The sequence below is a fragment of the Arvicanthis niloticus genome, chromosome 8 (assembly GCF_011762505.2).
Source record: "Arvicanthis niloticus isolate mArvNil1 chromosome 8, mArvNil1.pat.X, whole genome shotgun sequence".
Classification (NCBI taxonomy): domain Eukaryota; kingdom Metazoa; phylum Chordata; class Mammalia; order Rodentia; family Muridae; genus Arvicanthis; species Arvicanthis niloticus.
The window spans coordinates 17,557,118-17,576,465 of NC_047665.1; the positions used below are offsets into that span (position 1 = coordinate 17,557,118).

Below are 19,348 nucleotides of genomic sequence, written 5' to 3' on the forward strand. Positions count from 1 at the left end.
TCGAGCCTATGGTAGAGGGCACTGGGAGAGCATAGCACTGGCCTGTAAAAGTGGATGTGCCCTCATGATCTTTCTAGCCTCTTGCAAATTGAAAACTCAATGCCTTCTAGTACAGTTAAATAACCCTGATCTTCCATTCTCTCTGGTGGAATTCATTGTGTGCCTGGGGCAAACTATCATTTGCAGGGAGCTAGGGAGGTCATCCTGTGAGCAAGTATAGAAGAAAAGGTCCAGCTCCCAAGGGACTCACTCATCTCTATTGTCTTTTGGTGAAGCAGTACATTCAGATTCGGTGGTTAATAATTTAATTCCCTTGTGACATTAATAAAGAAATGTTTCATGAATTTTGTATTAAAATAAACAAAGCAAGGGTCTTTTAAATTTTTGTCCTTCCTCTTTTTTTTTCCTTTCTATTGAGGTCCCAGATTTTTATCTCTGTGTGACTGGTTGAGTGTAAACCCGTTCACTCCATGGAGCCTCAAACTTTGTTTTCCATTGAGAAGAAGGTTCTGGTTTTTTTCTCTCTTACTAAACATCTCCTTCCTGAAAGCTGAGCTGTGAACAGCAGTTAAAATGATGGTCACATGTCATTCTTGTTAGCAGCTGGCTGTCTGCCTCAGAGTGGCACATTATTTGGGTTTCATAACAGCATTTTCTCTCTCTAACAAATGCTAAATTATGAGGAGCAGGAAACCACATGAGTTTTGCAGAGTGGCACTGTAGACTGGGTGTGATCTGGAGACACCAGCTTATGAGTGTCCCGAGGAGCGTGTCCTTCCTGTCTGGTGTATGGAGTATCCCCCCATATGTCTACTGTGTTCGGTGGGCCATAGTGAATCACAAACCCACTGAAGACATTTGCTGGGGGTTCCCTGTGAACAAGGCTTGCCCTCCAGAATGCAGGGTGTCATTTCTAAGTTCTTCCTGAGTTCTCAAATGACTAAGAAGACCCGCTTGATGAATGTCTGTGACCCTCAGGTACTACCTAGAGCTGTGTGTTTGCTAGTACCACATTTAGGGTGTAGCCTGCTATAGGACAGACCGACATCACAGGCCAGTGTTTCTCAATGGTGGTCTCATTTCAGGACCTTCTACATCTGAGTTACCAGGATGTGGTTATTAAGGTTGAAGACACAGTGACACCAGGCTGAAGGAATCAGAATTTTCGGGGGGGGGGGTATGGGGAAACTCGAATGGCTTGCCCCACCTAACTCTTTGCCTACTTGAGTTTCAAACAATGGTCTAGAGACTAATTATGAATATTTCCCTTGTCCAGCTGCAGGTCTGAGTACAATGAAGGACCCAGTGAAGTGCTCCCTTATTGATCTAGGCAATATTCACCATGAGAGTCATATTTATTTTTTGATTTATCAATTTTTAATGACAAAAATTGAGGAATCCTATCCACCTTTTGGGGGATAGGAAGTCAGTATATATAAACTCTCAGAAACCCAGTTCCAGCTAAACACAAAGCATTCTCTACCCCAGGCCAGAGGCTCTTGGAAAACACTCCCATGTCTCTTTCTTCTGTCCCTTGTAACAGCAGTAGCTCCTGTTGAGGTCTGGTATGAGGGGACATCCGCTCTATGCTGGGCAGCTGGAGGAGAGTTACAAAAGAGCAGCCAGCTCCCAAGGCCAAACCAGCCGCCCTCAGCAGTTTATTCTGAGTTGTATTTCTTTCAGCTGGTGGGACTTTCAGGTGGTCAGTTTGAGTGGTAGGAAAGCTATCCTGTTATGGAAAAAGACAATGTTAAGCCCCGGTGGCTATACATTGTAGCTCCACAATGACAGTGGCAGAGTCTGGGTTTGAGTCTGATATTAACGAATTACAGTGGTGACATTTGGCTCCTCTTCCTTTGGCTCTGCCACCCAACCTGGAACCACGGGGCAGTCAACCTGGCTTTGCTTTGATTCCAAAGAAACCTGTGGTGTCCGTTGCTTCGGGCAGAACTCCTCAGGGGTTTGCATGCAGTGCAGTCCTGGTGGATGGGTCTAACAGAACGTATAATACCCTCCTTGTTCTCTGAACAGCTAATGGGGCCATTGGGATGGGCAAACCTGTTAAGATAGCCATTGCTGACCGGATATTGAGAAAAACAAACTCAGTTTCTCCTACTGTGTGTTCTAAGGCAGAACATATTGGTGAACATGTGTACAAGCAAAACAACCTATTCTGATGACGTCAGGTGGGGTCAGTCCTGCAGTGTTGCCTAAGTCACAAAGTTAGGTTGTTTCACGTGGGCTTCTTGGCCCACCAGACATGAGGCAGGGTTCCTTGCACCTCCTCCCTGGGTTTGCATGAGTTTGCTAGATGGAGTCGCAGATTTCAAGCAAATACCTTTCTTTGCTGTGATAACACTGCTGTGTACCACTGCTGTTACTGACATGTTATAATGGCACTGCAAAGAAGAGGGTGGATGTTAGGATGAAGAGCTGGGGAAGGAGGGAGGGAGGGAGAGGGAGGATGCAGAGCCTCAGCATTCTCTGGGCTGGCTAACCTATAGTATCCTCCTAAAACCCTGCCCTTTGAGTATTTTTATGGAAGCCTCATTGCATAAGCACACTTATGACCTCATTGGCCACAGACACTCAGCTCAATCTCTGGCTCCTCTGAGATTGGGAGATAGGCTAAATGACCTAACCTGTAAATCTAACCTTGGTGTGTCTTGTACTGAAGCTCTGTGGGTACCAAGTCAATTAATGCCTGTATCAAAGGACATTGATTACTTCTAAGAGTTTTAAATGTTGTAAGCCAGGAAATGGAGACAAATAGCAAAGGCATATTTCACAATATCATAGTTTACCAAATGCATCTCATTTGTTTTCGATGCTGGTGTTATGCTACATACCCATAATCCCAGTTTCTAGGAAACTGAGACAGAGATTGCCTGGGCTATCTAGTTAAGATCAAGTTTAAAAAAATCTCTTTTTACAATCTTTTCTTTTCTTCACCTGTTACTTATCCACAGTTTTGCCTGTAGAAGGCAGGCTGTTCATGAATTAAGTTTGTGTGAGAAGACACACCTAAGTGTGATGTTGGAAAAATATATACTCCCAGGTATCTGTTATAGCTTTCACTTTGGTGCTGGGATGGAATCGGGGACCATGTACATGTTAAACAGGTATTCTGCCATTGAAATGCATCTTTTTGTCCTTTCATTCAATCTAGGAGATTAGAAAGCAAAAAGTGAAAACAGGATATTCTCTAAGTATGGGCAAATGGGCATGGATTCCCAAAACAAAGCTAACAGCAGATGCCACTCTGGAGAGTGACTTTCATGGAGACCTGGCTGGACTTCTCTGAGTGGCTTTTCTCATTCAAGTGGGTGTAGGTGTGAGAGCCCTGATGCAGAAAAGCAGTGCCCTGGTTGCCATCGGCAGGACAGAAATGTATGGCTGTTTGCATACATACACTTGAGCCTTTCTGTTTCTTTATTGAATATTTTATTTACACTTCAGATGTTATCCCCTTACCCCATTCTTCCCCCCACCCAGAAACCCCTTATCTCATCCCCCTCCTCCTGCTTCTATGAGGATGTGCTCCCCCACTCCCCACTCCCACCTCCCCACCCTCAAATTCCCATTCCCCCACATTCTGCATCCAGCCTTCATGGGACCAAGAATCTCCTCTCCCACCTATGCCCTACAAGGTCATCCTCCCCTACATATACAGCTGGAGCCATGGGTCCCTCCCCATGTGTTCCCAGGCTGGTGATTTAGACCCTGGGAGCTCTGGTTGGTTGGTATTGTTGCTCTCCTCATGGGGCCACAAACCCTTTCAGCTCCTTCAGCTCCTTTTCTCTAACCCCTCCATTGGGAACCCCTTGATCAGTTCAATGGTTAGCTGTTGAGTATCTGCCTCTGAATATCCATCCCTTGTGCAGTCACCAAAGGTAGAAGCTGATGTGGATGTCAGGAAGAGCATGCTGACAGGAGCCTGGTATAGCTGTCTCCTTAGAGATCTGCCAGAGTCTGACATATTCAGAGCCTTTCTTAAAAGGCTCTCAGGTAGAGGAGGACTAACCAATTAAAGAAAATGTAGAATGTGGGGTTTTATTCTACTATCAGATGATTTGAGAAAAGCTCTGGCTGTAGCCAGCCATGAGTGCCCTAGAACTCATTATGTAGGCCTTGCTGATCTCAAACTTCTCCATCTGCATCTGGCTACCAAGTGATGGAATTGTAGGTGGGTACCACCATAGCTAGCTAGCATTCCTGAGTTGGAGGGTCTTTAATGGTACATGGAATATTTCCTTCTTAGAAGTCACATTTCTTTATAGGAGGGCAAAAGAAAAGCTGATCTTATTAGCAGAGCATCTGCCCAGTTAGAACCCATGTGGCTCAGACTATTAGCCACAAAGCAGCCTTGATATTTGTCCAAATTCTAAGCAGTAACATACTAGGTACTTCTTTGGAAAATTGGTATTAGTAGGAAAAAAAAGTCTACTGGGAACCAAGTAGACTTATAATCTCATCATTTGGAACACTAAGGCTAGGAGGATTACCATGAGTTTGGAACTAGCCTGGACTTTCATAGTGAGTTTAAGGCCAGTGTGGGCTATAGTGTAAGAAACTCAAAAGACAAAATAAGAGCCAGCATGCTCACTGCTCTTACTACAGACATCTGTAGAAAGTTCTAGAAGTGTTCTAGCTTAGAGGAGATTGGTTCCACACATACCTAAGCTAGTGTTCTATAGAGCAGGACCCAGACTCTGTTTGACATAGGATTCACTCTTCTAGTTGATGCCATCACAAGCTACTAATTGCAGAAGTCCCTCTGAGAAGCTTGTGTGGTTATGTCTAGCTTTGAGCAAAAGCATACTACTTTAGGAAATGGGATGGATTTACTTAGAGCGGGAATCAGCAGGTGCTGATTGATTTGATGGGTCCTCTTCTTTACTGACAATTTGAGAGCTTTGAAGGGAGGTATTTTCTGTACATCCAAAGAAATTAGAATTTTAACTACTGCTGCCAGTGCAGATACTGTTGAAAGAAATGGGAAAGTCACATCCTGTTACTTCACATGCTTTCCTTGGCGTGTGTGTGTGTGTGTGTGTGTGTGTCCCTATCCGTCTGTCTGTCTGTGTCTCTGTGTGTGGTGTGCTGTGTGGCAGGGGACTTCACCACTCTGCCAGTGAATAACATTAACATTCCCATCCCTTCAGATCCTGAACCCAGTTCCTTCCAGACTCCCTTCATATGGCTCCAGTCAGAAATCCCATGGACCCCTTGAGCCTGAACTTGGGGCTAAGCATAAAGTTGAAGTTATCATCCTCACTTTCACTGCCTTCTCATTTAGAGATACAGATCAGTTGGCAACTTGAACCCAGTCTGCTGCTGGGCATCCCGTCTTCCTGTTCTTCATCCATTCACAGAGCTGTGGTTTCTCCTGTGGGATGATTTGCAGTCTCCTGCCTCTGTCCACTCCCTGGCCCGTGCATCATTTCAGGTTTCAGTATAGCTTGCCTGGGCTCCTGTGGCATCTTCCAAAAGGAGCATTCTTTCCTGTCGCTGTTGGTGTGCCCTGAGACAGGAGCTGATGGAGCACAGGCTGCCCACCATCCTGATGTTTCTGAAGCCAAAGATGACATTGAACCTGTGAGCCTTCTGCTTCTATTTCCCAAGTGCTGGGATTCCAGCTCTCTATCTTGTCTTGCCTTTATGTAGTACTGAGAATTAAACCCAGGGCTCCCTAATACACTAGGCAACCATTAGACCACTGACCAGATCCCAGAACTTATTCCAGTTTCCCAAAAACTGTTAAAAGATGTTTCTGACTAAACCATTTTATGAAAGTGCTTGGATTTAATGTTAAATTATTTAAACTAAACAACCTAGGTTGAACCTTTGGTCCTGGAAGACTTAACAACAGATAAAACCCTGTCTGCTCTGGTGTAACCATCTTTGTAAAGTTACTAGAAATTTCCTTTCTAGCTGGTCTGTGACATCTAGGATGATACCTGCCAAATGGGGGAATCCAGGCTAATGGTACTTGCTGTACTGGCAGCATTGCGCGACTGTGTGGGATTTTCAAAGCGAATTGAAAAAGTCAAGACTGGATAACATTAAAAAGGTTGACGTAACATTTTCATCGTTGAAAGGCTACCCTGCTCCAGGAATATGCTTGCTGCTTTTTTTTTTTTTTTCTCTTTCCCTCCACTTCTAAGAATTCTATTTGGCTAAAATACCAAAAGAGAGAGAAAAAAATCTTGGCTTAAGTAAATGAAAGGTCATCTCCAAAATTAATTTTTATTCCCTAAGAGTTCCTTTGTAAAAGAAAGCAGGATGGATATTTTTTAAAGAAAAAAAATACATTAAAAATGTCACTCAAAAACCTCACTTTTTATATCATAATCAAATAATTTTGTTTTTATCAGCAAGTCTGTGAGGTATGTTATATGTCTTTTTTTAAATATTATTTTTATTTATGTGTATATATGTACACATGTATGTAGTTGTCCTTGGAGCTAGCTAGAGTTACAGATAATTGGGGGTACCCTTTCCCCCAATACAGGTACTGGGAATTGAACTCATGTCCTGTGGAAGAATAGGAAGTGTTCTTAACCACTGAACCATCTTCCCAGCCTCCAGTTACATGTCTCCTAAGCTATATTTTCATGTTGGGGGGGGGGGTTCAATTCTACAGTTCACATATTTTTCCTATTGATTCTTTATTTTGCATCATTAAATCATTAAGTGGGAGAGGTTAAATTTCACCTTGAAACTTGCCAGGTATTTTTATTTTTGTTTTTGCATGATGTTCTCATGCAACCTCCAGTCTCTTTGTCTTTAAAATCAAGACAAAAGTTGGTCTGTTCCTGCACTCATTAAGAGGTCAGTCTTCCTGTGCTGATTATAGACTGACTTGGACACATACAATATCACACCATTTTGTAGCATGCCATAGAATCTGACACTTGTCTGTCCTGCATGGTTGAAGTACTAAAACTCGAACATTTCCATTTTATTTTCTCAATGTTCTTATTAAAGTTTATTTATTTTGTGTAAATACATATACACATGCACATATATACATATATACATATACACACATCTATCTATCTATCTATCTATCTATCTATCTATCTATCTATCTATCTATAAATTGTGCACAGCATAGCTCTGAAGTGGAGGTCAGAGGATAACTTGCAGGAATAGTTCTCTCCTATCACCATATAGGTCCTGAGGACTGAACTCAGGTCATCAGCCTTGGCAGCAAGCACTTTTACCTACTGAGCCCTGTTGCCAGCCCTAAGCATCTTACTTTTCTTTCCCAAGCATTGCATTTGGTTCAAGTCTAGACCTTTAACTTGGTTCAAAGATGGCTCAGGACATCCAGCCTGGCTGAGGTGAATGAGCTCAGATGTACACATTACTCCTTGGTTATTCTCTGATGGCTGTCCAGTGGCTGAGGGCTTCTGTTACCATTCATCATGTCTGAGGAGGCGCTGACTTTTACGCTACCCTTTCGTGATTCTGAATACCTCATGATGAACACATGGGAAGGTAACAGGCCCCTGCCATTTTCATTACAGATTTAGCTGCTAACCAATATAGTAGGCTCTTATCCACAACTGCCCTCCATAGACTGTCTAGACCAGTCCTTACGGTGACATTGTGGCTGTAGGTGATCCAAGAATGCCTGGTATTGGTTAACGCAGACAGAGGCATCTCTGGGTGGGATGAGATCCTGACTTCCATCTCCAGTGAATTCCCTCCTTAAAATCCCTGTTGTAGTAGCTTCGATTAGAGAAGGCAAGAAAGAGATGTGAACGAGGTTCTCTATATGAGGTACTGTCCTCATGGCTGTGGCAGAGTACTTAACAAAATCAGTCTAAGGGCAGAAGGGCTTAATCTGGCTCATGGTTGGGGGCCGCACAGCCCATTATGGTAAATAAGGTCTAGCAGCTGGGTCAACTCAAAGCCAGGGCAACAGGAGTTGACTACATCCAGTCAGCAAGCTGAGGAGATGGCAACTAGCACTCTACCCACACTCTCCCTGAGGCCCCTGAAGAGGACCCCAGCCTGTGGAAAGGTGCCAGCCATGTTCCCAGAGGAGGGCTGTCTTCCCACCTCATTTAAGGTTCTCTGGAAACATCCTCACAGACATACCCAGAAGTGTGTCTCCTAGGTGACTCTAGCTCCTGGCAAACTGGCAATCAAGAGTAAGTGTGCAGTCTCTATACAGACTAGAGTACTTTAATGCTTCATGTTGAGCCAGCTACTACATGCAGCCTCTCTAAGCCTCAGTTTATCCATCTTAAAAGTAAGAAAAAAATAAGACATTTTACCTACCAGAGCTTTAAAAATCCATCTGAGGTAAGGGATGTAAGGCTTTCCCAAAATGTTGGGTTTTTGTTAACATTCTCAGGGGGCTCAGTTAGTGGCTTCATAATAAAAATGTCCACTTTGTCCCAAGTGTCTTTCTTCAAACTTGGTTCTGTTCTCAGGGAATGGAGTGAGTGAGCCCAAGTAGGCAAGATGAAGCAAACCTATGGGCACACAGAGAGCAGATGAGGGGACTGTGAAAGATGACAGGAAGCTATTCTGAGATGTGGGAAAGTATCCGTTCACTCAGAGAGGATGCCTACAATGGCCTAAAGAAACAACTCCATGGAAGTCTAGATTAGTGGGCCGCTGAGCTTATTTGGGTTCCTCATGCAAACATAGATGAATAGCTACTTACAGCAACATTAAAAACTGGAAGAGCCTGCTCCCAGTGCATTCCCTACAAAACTTTGGAAAAGGCCCTTGGCACATCCTCCTACCCAATTACTATACGTATTAGTTAGAGTTTTACTGCTGTGAACAGACACCATGACCAAGACAACTCTTATAAGAACAACATTTAATTGGGACTAGCTTACAGGTTCAGAGGTTCAGTCCATTGTCATCAAGGCAGGGAACATGGCAGCATCCAGGCAGACATGGTGTGGGAGGAGCTGAGAGTTCTACATCTTCATCTGAAGGCTGTTAACAGAATACTGCCTTCCAGGCAGCCAGGATGAGGGCCTTAAAGCCCACACCCACAGTGACACACCTACTTCAACAGGACCACACCTTTCATAGTGCCACTCACTGGGTCCAGCATGGTTGCAAAACACTCACAACTCCCAAATGAGACACATTCAAACAATTTCATATTTTTGCAAATCTTAGAGCAGATTGTCATAGCACAGACAACTCCCAAAATGTATCCAGTAAAATATAATATAAATCTGATATAAATTTAGGTCAAGTTTGCACAATAATTTTCTTGTGGCTTGACTGGCCATGGCTTTGGGTACTATAAATTGAACTTCCTCCATAAGAACCAGGCAGCCTTGGGAGGCCAGCACTGCATTGATCTCTGCTATGTTTCTCAGTGCTATAATGAATCTGGATTCAATCAGATGGAGGAACCAAAGTGCTTGCCTTAAATATCCAGGGCTCCTGCTAGGCACTCGCTCCCAAATCTATTTATTGTGAAGGGCAAACTCTCTTTGCAGGCTCAGTCTAGGATGCTGGGCTCATACCAGTGGCTAATTTGACTGCCTCCTGCAAATGGCCACCTGCCAGCAGCATCACTTAGACTAACGCTGGTCCTGAGGACAGTTGAAAACAATTTCTTTCCCATCAACTTCTGCAAGGGCGATCATGTCCTTGCAGGGCTTCAGTGGAGAGCAAGAGGCTTCCTGCTTAGCAACAAGAACTTGAGCCAGGAGAAGAAACTACTGTGTGGAGACTGAGAACAGCAGGCAAACTAGGACTTGGAGTTTGAATCCTAGCTTCACCATCTATAAGCTGGGTTAGGGTTAGGGTCCTCTCCAGTCCCAACAGAACCTGCCATTATAATAACATATAACTTAAATACCTGTCTTTAAGACATCCCGTGAGGACGAAAGGAGATGAGACATGTACAAGAGTAACTTATATGGTGCTCAAGCCCATTTCACGGAATAGAATCACACAGAATCTGCAGATGCTACATGCATATCCCCTCATACACTTTAATCTATCTCTAGATTACTTATAATACCTAAAACCATCTCAGTCTTATGAAAATAATTGTTATTTAGCATTGTTAAGAGAATAATGATAAAAAAAAAAACCTCTATGCAGAAAATATATACAGAAAAACATTTTTCCTTGTAGATCTTTTCTGTTTGCTGTTGGTTGAATCTATGGAAGCAGGCTGCCTGGATACCAAAAGCCAACTAAACACACACACATATACACACACAGACATACACAGACACAGACACACACACACACACACACACACACACACGCACCATTCATACCATTGTTAAATATACAGTTCAGTGGCATTGTATACATTTCCAGTGTTGGGCATTCATCATTTACTCTCCATTCCAGAGGCTTTCATTGCTCCAAACACAAACTGTACCTGTTGGACCACGAATTTCCTACTCTTTCCTCTTCTAGCTACTAAAGAAGTAGAGAACCCCACCCCCACCCCCCCCACCCCCCCCCCACCCCCGTGCCTCTCTCTCTCTCTCTTCTTTCTACTTTTCTATTTGCTTATTTGAAACAGGATCTCTCTATATAGGCCAGACTGGGCTGGAGCTCATAGAGATCTACCTGCTTCTGCCTCTAGGGTTTTTTAGGGGGCTAAGATTAATGGTATGGGTAACATACCTGGGTCCTCTATTCAATTTGCTGTCTCTATGCATTTGATTTTTAAAGATACCATTCAAAATGATACACTACATGTCTTTGGGGGGGTCTGGCTCCTAACTTTCATTGCTATTATGCTTTAATCCAGAGTCACAAGCCTAGAACTCACAGTATATCCCAGGCTAATCTTGAACTCAGGTTCTTTTGCCTCTGCTTCTTGAGTGCTAAGATTATAACCACAGGCCACTATGCCTGACTTTTGGCTTACTTGTTAAATACAGTATTTTTAATGCAGTATTTAAAATATGGTTTTATTTTATAGAGCATGTGCTGTCAGTACTTGATTATATAAATAATTACTAATACATTATGAATCTCATTCTAATTTCAGAAACCAGATTCTATTAGAATCTTGGAGAAGGAAGCACCTCAACATTTCTCCTTGTTAGCTCAAGAAAACAACACCACACAGTTTCGTGTTCCTTCCTGTTCAACTTTGGCTCTGTTTTCCTCTCATTTTTTAGCCCCTATTTGGCCTGAATTCTTTGTAGTATTCTTCAAGCAGGCTTGCATTTCTGTAATGCCTTCTAGAAAGTGTTCCAAGTTCTTTAGATACCATCTTCTCCATGACCCATTTTTACTCTCCTTTGCGTTCATTTTCTAACTAACCATTCTGTCGACCTGTCTCTGTCTATCAATGGGCAGTGACACATGATATTACCCTTGGAAATGGGTAAATCACAACCTTTCCCTACTGTTGCGAATGAGACTCAAAGAGGAAGGATTCCTCTCTGCTAGTGCATCTGTAGAGAGGTGTACACTGTTTTTTTCTATTTACATCTTTTATGAGCCATAATTAAAAGTAGTGTGAATCACTGTGTCAGAATGAATTTGTTATTTTCAGATGTCCATGAGAGCAGTTGCTGGTTGAAACTGAGCTTCCCCTATACCATAGCTCTAAGACACCTCAGGAAAAGAACCCAGAGGGGTCTCTTCTACTTCCTGAAAGTAAATGAGATTGGTATGATTTTCTGCAACAACAAGGCAGAGCTTCAACTGGACTGCCCTCAGTCTGTGATTTTCCAAGTGTTTTTGACATGCATGCTGTTCCTCAGAGGTGGTCTTTCTCCTCCTCCTCCTCCTCCTCCTCCTCCTCCTCCTCCTCCTCCTCCTCCTCCTCCTCCTCCTCCTCCTCCTCCTCTTCTTCTTCTTCTTCTTCTTCTTCTTCTTCTTCTTCTTCTTCTTCCTCTTTCTCCCCCTCCTGCTCCCTTCCCCTCCCCTTCCCTCTCCCTCTCCCCCTCCTTTCCCCTCCCCTCCCTCTCCCTTCTCCTTTTCCCTCCCCCTCTCCTCCTCTCCCTTTTTCTCCCTTCCCCTTCCCCTCTCCCTCCTCTCCTCCTCCTCCTTTTTTCTTCTTCTTCATTTTCTTCTTCTTCCTCTTCCTCCTCCTCCCCCTCCCCTCCCACTCCCTCTTCCTTCTCTCTTCCCCTCCTCCTTCTCCTCTCCCTCCCCTCCTCCTCTTCCTCCTTCTTTTCTTCTTCTTCTTCTTCTTCTTCTTCTTCTTCTTCTTCTTCTTCTTCTTCTTCTTCTCCTTCTCCTTCTCCTTCTCCTTCTCCTTCTCCTTCTCCTTCTCCTTCTCCTTCTCCTTCTCCTTCTCCTTCTCCTCCTTCTCCTTCTCCTTCTCCTTCTTCCTCCTCCTCATCTTCCTTTTCCTCTTCTTCCTCTTCCTCCTCTCTCCCTCCCCTCCCCCTCCCTTCTCTCTTCCCCTCCCCTTCTCCTCTCCCTTCCCCCTCTCCCTCCTCTTCTTCCTCCTTCTCCTCCTCTTCTTCCTCTTCCCCTTCTTCTTCTTCTATGAGTCACTATTGAAATGTATTAGAAGGCTAGGAACATAGCTCAGTAGTAGAGTACCTGCTTAAGTTACACAAGGTCCTGGGTTTGATCTCCACCACTATAGAAATATAATGTACTAGCATATTCTATGCCAGCGAGTGGTTCTCAAACTTCCCAATAATGCAACCCTTTAATACAGTTCCTCATGTTATGGTGAGCCTTCTCCCAACCATAAAATTATTCCATTGCTACTTTATAACTATTATTTTGCTAGTCCTACAAATCATAATATAAAAATATAATATGTGACCCCCCCAAAGGGGTCGTGACCCACATGTTGAGAACTGCTTCTCTAAGTGGATCTGATTCCAGGTATTAGACGTAGATTCAGGGCTTTCTCCTCTACGTTGACCAACTTCAGGGCTTCTGTGTGCCTTCCTATCACTTCTGCTTCTCATTGTAGCCACCAGCCTTAGATGGACCACAGTGCTAATCCAACGTACTCTCCAAGGAACTTGAAGACAGGTCTCCACAATTGGCTATGTAACAAATGGCGTGGGATTATAGGTTTTTCTTGATGGGTTACCAAGCTACATACTGTCACTTATTAACAGCTTAGCTAAAACTGCATGTAAATATTTCTATTTGTCCACTTGAGGTCAACAAAAATGTATCCTAAAGAATCTACTGTTACTAAGCTGCAGTGAGGAGACAATGAGAACAGAGGGGGATCTTGATCATCAGAGGGATCTTTATCCTTGAGACCTGGGCAGGGCAGAACCTTGAACCTAGGGTTCCTCTACTTCCAAATCCTTGCACAGGCCCTTTGGAAACCCTGTGGCTGATTCTTATGATAATTTTGTAAGCTGTTGCTTCCAAAGACTGCCTGCCTCTACCTGGCACTTTTCAACCCCTTGCCTAACTTTGTAAGTTTCAGGCCTGGTAGTCTGAATCCTTCCCTGATGATGAATATGCATAAGCCCGTGCCTACGCATATGCTAATGAAATATATTCAACTTTCTTTCATACTAGTTTGTGAAACTTAGAAAAAAAAATATTTTTTTGCAAGCCTGCAGAATAGGAAAATAAAAGGGCCGCGTGGAGTCTCCCTCCACTAGGCGTTTACAAAGGAAACATGTATCTTAGGTACTTAGCAAATAACACGGTTGTATTTAACTCTTAGTGATTGTGCTCTGAATTTTCCAAGCCTGTGAATCATATTTATGACTCATATTTTCAAGGGAATTCCCCCATCTGACTTTCCTCTCAGTTCAAGTCGGGTATAGACTGGCAGGCTTGCTTAGGAGTTGAGCAAAATCGAACTGGGTAGCTCCTCAGCTTGTCCCACCTCAAGAAAAATTAATTTAGTTGCTACTGTGTGAGACATTATTTCTCTGTCCTTCAACATGGTAACTTGGATGTAGGTTTTCCTGCTAGGAAACCACTTGTTGCTGGTGACTGATTTGTGGAAGAGTTGTTGATTTCTAGTGTGCAGAATTAGTTTCTTCCTTTTTTTTTCTCCCCCTGAGTTCCTTTAATGTTCCTAATTTGTTGTTTGGTAGAAAAGATAATTTAGTGTAGGGTTTTGGTTTTTTTTTTTATGTGCCCAATAATCAAAAAGTAACATTTCCTGTAGGAGCAACACTGGAAGAGAAAACACTTTGAAAATATAAACCTGTTTTCAAAAGATGGAATTAAGTATTTGTCTATAAAAAGATGATAAATGAATCAGTGGTACCATGTACCAGCCAATTAAATGTTATGTTAGCTAACCGTAGGGATTTTATGATAATATTTGTTGCTTTGGAAGACCTCCACCCAGGTCTCTTCAACCCCTTCCCTAACTTTATAAGCATCAGAAGACCGAATCTTTTCCTGATGGTGAAAATGCACAAGCCATGCTTATGTGGTGTCGTGGTTATGAGGAATAGTGACAGTTGTGTGGGCAGCAGGCCCTGTGTGTGATAGGAAACAGGGGGGACTGACTACCAAGAGAATTGGTCACATGCTTTGTCCACCCCAGGTAAGTCAGCCCCAGTAGCCTGCTTGGCAACAAAACACTTCTCCATGATTTAGAAACCCTACAGGGTTGGGAAATGAGAGAAACAGGGAAGACAAGACAGCAGAGAGTGGGACACCTGATTGCGTGGGAGGAAGGAGCTGGTTAACTGTGTGGCTTTCAGTTCCTGTTTCGCTTCTACCGTTCTGAGCTTGGGAAAGGTAGTCATTTCTCTGGAATCTGTGCCCTCCCTCGTAAGAGGAAGGCTGTAGTCTCCAGGTGATGCTTGGAGTATCCCTTCAAGAAAAGAAATATTGTGTGTCTCAGGCAGAAGAGAGCAGACTCATGTGGGTGACTGGATCAGAGTGTAAATGAGGCTGGCAGTGGGACCATGGTGATGCTAAGGGTGGCCTAGATCCCAAGGTAGGACTGGGGATATGGATGAGACTGTAAACTGTTTGCCATGAAAGCGTGAAGACTTGTTATATTTAGGTTGGTCAGTGGGTTACACCTCTGATTGAACAATTCCAAACTTATAAAGCCTATGATTAACATTATTTTAAAAAAATGTATAAATGCAAAAAGGAAAAGGGGGCATGGGATAGGGGTTTCCTAAGGGGGGTGGGGGGGGAATGGGGATAGGGGATGCCATCTGAAGTATAAATAAAATATCTAATAAAAAAAAAAAAAAGAAAGAAAGCGTGAAGACATGAGTCAGATTCTCAACACCCCTTTAAAAGCCAGGAATGTTAACACATGCCCGTAAACCCAAGTTCTAGGACAATGGAGCTAGGTGTATCTCAAGGGCTTAATGGTTCGCTAGCCAGCCTAGCTGAATTGATGAGTTCTGGGTCCCAGTGAGAGACCGTGTCACCACCACTCCCAATAAGGCAGAATATCTACATCTATGTACCCACATCCCCATACCCATCACATTTCCCTAGACACATACTTTTTTTTTTTTTTTAAAGAACTCACACAGGCAATGATTTCTTTCTATGATCCGTGACTTTTACATACCAGTCTGAGTTCAGGTGAACTGGCTTGCATCTTCAAAACACTTCCCTAGGAACCATATTTTCCATCCATAACCGTGCTCTTGCTCCTTGCCCATGGCAACAGCCTCTGCTTTGACTCTGTTCTCTGTATGTGATTGGTTTTCCTTAATCCATCCTCTGTGTGTGATTGGTTTTCCTGCTTCCATCCATTCCACATCTGCTCCTGTCTTTCAGATGTTTCTGGAAGCCCAGGGGCACAGTCAGCTGTCTCCTTCACTCTGAAGTCCCATTGAGTTGACTTCTCTTGCGGATCCCGGTACAGTCTTTTATCTTGTCAAGGTCCCGCATAAAGAATCAGCCCTGTTATATTTGTTTTTCCCAGGAGCTCTGCACGTCTGAACGAGGGGTGTCAGCAGCAGCTGAGCTTGAGGTGAAACTCTCTGAGTCTTAGCCAGGTGACCACTCACTTCTTGCTGGCCCCCTTTTCTGGACAGTACATTAGAATAGCCCCGTACCTCCAGAGTTTAATGAGGAGTGATGGAGATCTATGGAAACTTAAACCCAAGTGACAGACAAGCAGTGTGAATACTAGTGGTCAGAAAAGCACTGTACATTTTTTTTTGAATGCTTGTATGTATCCACATATTGTGCTGAGCTCTTGGTAGCCTACATTTTCTGTATCCTTAATTGTGTTTCTGAATACTGTGCTGAGTGTACATAATGTGCACTTATTATATGCATCTCATATACATAGGTCCCAGATGTCTAATTCTTATGACAACTCATTCCCTCATCCCCATTTTCCAGATAAGGAAACTGAGGCTCAGAGAAGTCATTTGCTCAAGCTTAAACAGGAGGCCCATGCGGATTAGGTTTTACGCTTTGGAGAAATCCCAGCTGCTTTTAACTGACAACCCCATCTACTGATGACATTGAATCCAGAACTACGTAGGGTAGGTTTGTTTAGATGGGATCAAGTGATTTTTGTAAGAAGAAAGAAGCAGGGCAGGGTATGGCTCAGTAAATAGAGTTCTTGTCTAGCATGCTTGAAGCTTTGGGTTCTAGCTGCAGCATAGCATGCATTGAGCATGGTAGCACATTCCTATGGTCCTGGCCAGCCCGAGGTGGAAGCGATGAGATCAAGGGCAGCCTGCTTCACAAATATAATGTGAGGAGAGAGAGAGAGAGAGAGAGAGAGAGAGAGAGAGAGAGAGAGAGAGAGACGGAGGGAGGGAGACAGGCATGAACAGGAGCTATATTTAGGTTGTGAAGATTAAACACTAAGAACCACCTAGCTCAGGTCATTTGCCTTCCCCCATTCCCTACCTCTGCCTGCAGATTTGTTTCATTGAGCTGAGGAATGTCCCTGCCGCAGGATGACATCCAGGTGGTATAACTGGAAAAGTGACAAATTATTCCTTTGCCTCCAGTGTAGGCATTGCTGTAATTAGTAGCAAGTTTGGAACCTTAGGGAAAAAAAAAAAATCTCATTCTAATGCCTCAGTCTGCAAAGTAAATAAACTGTCACACCAGTAGCCTGCCCCCGAGGCCACTTCTCCTTGGGTTCCCTTCCCTGAGTGGCAGGAGCTTCACACTCTGTCACCAGCTTCCCCTGGGTTCCCGTTAATTAGCTCTGAGTCTTGGTCTGTAGTCTGTAGAAAGAGTTCAGGACATGTATGGTGCCCGCCCTCCTGGACAGCGTGGAGATGTGCCTTTTTCTATACTCTGCTTTGCACTGGCAGCACGTGGCCCACATACATGGCAGCTGCCTCTGGAAGGAGCAGTGGTGATGGCAAGTATTAGCAGACTGTATGTGTAATCATGGCAGGTGGCTGACAACCATTGACAGACTCTAACTTGGGCTAGAAGTAGACCTGGGTGTGGTGGCACATGACGTGAAGGAGGAATAATGAAGGTAGTAGCATTTTGTTTCAAGGACTTTTCCTTCCAAAACAGGAAAAGAAAAACAAAATATCCGAAGAGATTTCTCCTGGCTTCACTGGCTGGCATGGTCCTTGCTGTGCAGGTCAGGCTAGCCTAGAACTTCCCAGCAGTCCTCCTGCCTCAGAAGTACTGAATTTCAATTGTATGCCACCATGCCTGGCTCTAAGTTTTATTTTTAGTTTTTTGTTTTCATTTTCCTGTATATGTATGGGGAGTGTTTGCCTGAATGTGTGACTATGCACTGCATCCATGCAATACCCTAGGAGACCAGAAGAGGGTAGCAGATGCCCTGTAGCTGGAGTTAGAGACAGTTGTGAGCTGCCATGTGGGTGCTTGGAATCGGATGAAGAGGGTCCTCTGCAGAAGCTAAGAATGTCCTTAACTGCTGAGTCATTCTTCTTCTTTTTTTTTTCCCATGAGACGCGGGAGGAGACGCACAGGAACGAGCGGGATTCGAACCCTGCGCCACCGCTGGTTCGCTGCTGAGTCATTCTTCTAACCCAGATTATTTTGTATATAATGCTCTTTGTTTGGAATATGGCAGCATCTTAGATTTACAGTCTGTCAAATGAGAACCTTACAGAACAAGGATCTTGATTTCTCTTTGGAAATAGGAGGAGCTATTTGGTTTGCAGGTTGTCTGTTCTCTACTCAGACTAAACCCAGGTCTTTCTGTGTGTAATAGAACTCTACTGGCTGCACCTCCAACCCCCCATCCCCCATTTAGTTTTTGAGATAGTTTTGAGTTTGCTAAGTTGACCAGGCTAGCTTTTAGCTCAGTCTGTAGTCCAGGCACATCCTGAGCTTGGGAACCTTCTATGTAAGGTTCCTCCGTGGCTGTGGTTGGTTGTTTTTTTTTTTTTTTAAGACAAAAACAAATTTTAAAATGATTATTAATCATCTATTTTTCCACTCTTACAATGTGCTTGTTTGTTAAACTTCACATAGGCAAGCACTTTTTTTTGTTTTGTTTTCTAGAAGTTTCCATAGAGGTTGCTGTGTGTGAAACCTTAGACATGGGAAGCTGGCATAGCAAGCCTTCTGTTCTGTTGTTTATGCTGATTATTAAGATTCCACCTGCCTTTGGGAGTACAGTAGTGTGGTACAGAGACTGCCTTTTCTGTCTCGGCAACCATAACACCACCATCCTAAGGGTCTTTGTGATCTAGCACCTCTGTCCTAGGCTACCTGCTTGCCTGGAAGATCAAATAGATTCTTAGTCATTGGGAAAAATCTGAAGATATGAATTTAAATGAAACCATCAGAGAGCAATGGGTCTTTTTTCTTTTTTTTTTTTTTTTCCTGTGAGTCTGAAGCCATGCTACCATGACAGACTTGTAATGCACGTGACAGACGCTCACACACGATTCTTAGAAGTGGTCCTTACAACAAATGTGTAGTGCTACCTACCAGTGAACCACAGTGCAGGCAGCCCTCACATGAGCACACTGCTTCAGTCCCTTTGCCACTGAGGTGTCCCCAAACACATGGGACACAGGGCCAGGGGCAGGAGCTTCTTTGAGAAAAGAACAGTGAATGGGTGTGAGTAGAAATAGTGCACATAAGCCATTGGGCATTGACCAAAGAGGTTAGTGAGCAAAGCAAGAGCCTCTCATTGGGAGCAGTCATTCATTAACTACACGGCAGCTACAGTGAGGCCTGTGCTCATTTCCAAACATGGACCTAGTACCAGGAGACAATCTTTGCTTTCTCATGGTCCTTCAGAGACTTGGCATGTAGTTTACCTGTGAAAAACTGAACATTACCTTCAAGAGCATATGGGATGTCTAATGTCGGGAATCCGAATGAGAATAGTTATTGACTAGCCATTCTGGGGCTGGGCTGGGGCTGGGGCGGAAGTTTGAAGTCACCTTGGGATTTAGGGACACTGACTTCAACCACTTAAAACTAATGAAAGGAGAGTCCTGAAGCCCTGAAAGGGGAGCTGTGAGGCAGGGAT

General features: G+C 43.7%; 1 protein-coding gene across 18 annotated transcripts in view; it reads left to right on the plus strand.

The window, feature by feature from the left end:
• Atxn1 (ataxin 1) overlaps positions 1-19,348 on the plus strand; it is a 410,394-nt gene that overhangs the window by 113,739 nt on the left and 277,307 nt on the right. The window lies entirely within an intron of this gene.